Genomic DNA, 3,746 nt, shown 5'->3' on the forward strand with positions numbered 1-3,746 from the left:
TGTTGTGTTCCCTATCACATTAACTTTAATTCATAACAAAAATACACGACGCATCTCACTTTATAATTAGCGTTATAAACAATAAAGGCGTCATATATAAAAGAAGAAGTGCTAGAAACGTGGAGGTTTCAACCTTTCACCCTGTACTAGAAAAAGAAATTCAAACCTTACCGAAAAGTGAAATGTGACTAGGGAAAATATTTTCATATAAAGATTGGTGATTGAGGATTTTGATACATGAAATGCAAATGAGAAATGCCACGTCAGCCAAATTCCATGTCAGCTCAGAGTTAGTTAGAAATCGTTACTAGTTGTTAGAAAGTTAGTTAGCAATTAGTTGGTTAGTAACAGTGAAAGATTACAAGCTGTAAAATCAGTTAGTATTTCATTCCCTTCATATAAATCATTGTATTACAGAGATTACATTTCATAATAGTAAGATTCAACTTTTCTATTCTACTTTTCTTCTTCTTTCCTTCCTTTTTACAATTTCTCTTCTCAAACCTAGTTGTTCTCTCGAGCTTCACTGCTAAGCTCTTGATCAACTGCTGAATCCTCGAGTTCTTTGAAATTTCTGCAATTCAGTTAACATTGGTATCAGAGTTTATCGCTCATTGGCAAAATCATGACGAAAGGTGTTCGATCAAATGACAATTCCATCAATGAAATGGGGGAATTGCGTGAGATGATGCAGAAACATATGGAAGATATTGGAGCCTGGAGAAGTTTCCAACTTAAAGCATTTAGATCAGACAGTGCTCGAGCTGAAGGAGCAACTGACTAATTCTGGAGAGAATCGTAAGGATAAAGCTCTATTAGGGCCTGAATATGGACCTTCTATGTCGAGGAAATCAGAAGAAAGATCACATAGGGACAAGAGTCCTGCCAGATACAATCGTAACTCAAATTATTCTAGATGGCCGAGGATGGAATTCTTGAGGTTCACATGGAATGATCTGAGGTCTTGGATATTCAAGATCGAATAATTTTTTTTCCATGGAAATGGTTGTAGGATATGAGAAAATAGAGGTGGCATCGATGCAATTGGATGGGGAAGCCATCCAATGCATATGCCATTTATGAGATACATGCAATACTTACAATCAGCTACATGGACTGAGTATGTTAAGTCTTTGGTAGAACGATTTGGGGTTGATTTTGATGATCTCATAGAATAAATAAAGAAAGTTAGATAAACTGGGAGTGTGAGGGAGTACCAAGCCACCTTCGAGAGACATATGACAAGGGTGATCTCAGAAGAATGCAATTAGTTATTTTCTTGGGGGATTGAAGCATGAGCTAAATATTGCAGTAAAAATTACAAATCGAACCACCCTGTCTCAAGTCTACAAGGCTGCTAGAATGCAAGAAGCTTATCTTGCTACCATTAGACAATCTTTCTCTCTGTCACATACCCAAGATACAACCACAAAAAAATATACCGACCATAGGACCCAAAACAAACCTCTACTTCCAACACCAAATGTTGGATATTTTACGGCTCCCAAAGGATTTAACATGAGAACTGTTAGTCTACAAATGAATGAAAAAGTGCTCAAGGATTATGTTACTTCTGCAATGAGAAGTATGTACCTGATCACAGGTGTAAAAATTTCAAGCAACTGTACCTTCAGGAATTAGAGGAGCAGGTGGAGGAAAACACTAAGGAAGATGAAAATTCTGGTGAATCAGAAGGATCATAATTGGAGTTAAATCAAACTATGGAGCAAATGGAGATTTCAATTCATGCTCTGAATGGATCCCTGGGATACAGAACCTTAAAAGTAACTAACTATCATTCAAAGAAGTCATTACATATATTGGTTGATACAGGTAGCTCCCACAATTTCATAGACCCTGAATTGGTCCAGAAATTAGGATGTCTTATTAAGGAGACTATGCCTTAGTTAGTAGCTGCACCAAATGGCAACATGATAAAGGTTAACAAAATATGTAGAATACTCTGACTACTTTAAGGTGTTGAGTTTTCAACAAACTTCTTACTGCTGCCTTTGGGGTCTTGTGGAATAGTATTGGGAGTGCAGTAGTTGCTTACTCTGGGAGACATCAAAATGAACTTTAGAACACTGACCATGGAATTCATGTGCAAGGGCAGGAAACATGTCCTGAGAGGTGCAGGAAAGCAAGTGCAAACTTCTGGAGCTGGGAAGTTGACAAAATTCTCAGGTAATCAGTCACAACTTTGTATGATACAAGTAGTACCTGCTATGTGTAACAAATTACAGTGGTATTCACTAGAAACTAAATGTGAACATGAAAAAGATCCTAGGTTGTTAAAATTGGTGGAAGAGTTTAGGGAGGTATTTGATAAGCCTACACAATTACTACCTTCTAGGGGAATTTTTTACCATAAAATTGTGTTACAGTCTGGGACTGAACCTATTAATAAGATGCCATATAGATATCCTTCTATTAAAAAGGATATCATTGAGACATTGGTGCAACAAATGTTAGATCAAGGAATAGTTCAACCAAATAGCAACCCTTTTGCTTCTCCTGTGGTTTTAGTGGGGAAGAAAGATGGTACATGGAGGTTGTGTGTTGATTATAGGGACTTAAACAAGTACATTGTAAAAAACAAATTCCCAATACCTATTGTAGAAGATTTGTTAGATGAATTGGGAGGTTCTAAGATCTTCTCAAAAATTGATCTTAGATCAAGATATAATCAATTGAGAATGGCAGAAGAAGATGTTCCCAAGACTGCATTTAGAACCCATTCAAGTCATTTTGAATACTTGGTGATGCTTTTTGGATTGTCAAATGCACCAGCAACATTTCAGGGCTTAATGAATTCAGTCTTCCATGATTTCCTTAGGAAATATGTGTTGGTCTTTTTTGATGATATCTTAATGTACAATAGGAATATGGAGGACTATTTAGTACACCTAAGTATGTATTCTATGAGATGAAGAAACACCAGCTCTATATCAAAGAGAGTAAATGTTTCTTTAGTGTGCAAAATATAGAATATCTATGCCACTTTATCACTGAATATGGGGTGTCCACAGACCCTCAAAAATAGCAGTTGTGCAGAAATGGCCTACATCTACTACTCTTAAGCAATTAAGAGGATTTATGGGGTTGGTCGACTATTATAGGAGATTCATACAAGGTTTGGGCATTATTATCAAACCTTTGACTGAACTTTTGAATAAAGATAACTTCAAATGGTTTCCAGGAGCTTCCCGTGCATTTGAACAACTGAAGGAGGCATTGTCTAAAGCACCAGTCTTAGCTCTCCCTGATATGAGCAAGACTTTTGTTTTGGAAACTGATGCTAGTAGTTATAGCATAGGGCTTGTGCTCAAGCATCAAGGACGTCATGTTGCATTCATTAACAGGACATTATCTCCTAGGCATGCTGCTCTTTCAGTGCATGACAGGGAATTACTAGCTATAGTGCATGCAATTACCAAATGGTCTCAATATCGTCTTGGCCAGAAGTTCATCATTAGAACTGATCAAAGGACTTTGAAGTTTTTAATAGAACAGAAACTTCACACTAATTCACAATTGATATGGCTAACTAAGCTGGTGCCATTTGCCTACACCATTGGATACAAGAAATGAGTGAAAAATAAAGTGGTTGATGCACTATTAAGGATTCATGGGGATGAGCTTATGTCATTGGTCATTTCAACCACTAACTGTGACCTACTTCAAGATATAGTTAAAAGTTGGGAAACATCTAATGAGTTGAAGACACCGGTTGAACAATTGCA

This window comes from Nicotiana tabacum, chromosome 9, assembly GCF_000715075.1.
Source record: "Nicotiana tabacum cultivar K326 chromosome 9, ASM71507v2, whole genome shotgun sequence".
NCBI lineage: Eukaryota > Viridiplantae > Streptophyta > Magnoliopsida > Solanales > Solanaceae > Nicotiana > Nicotiana tabacum.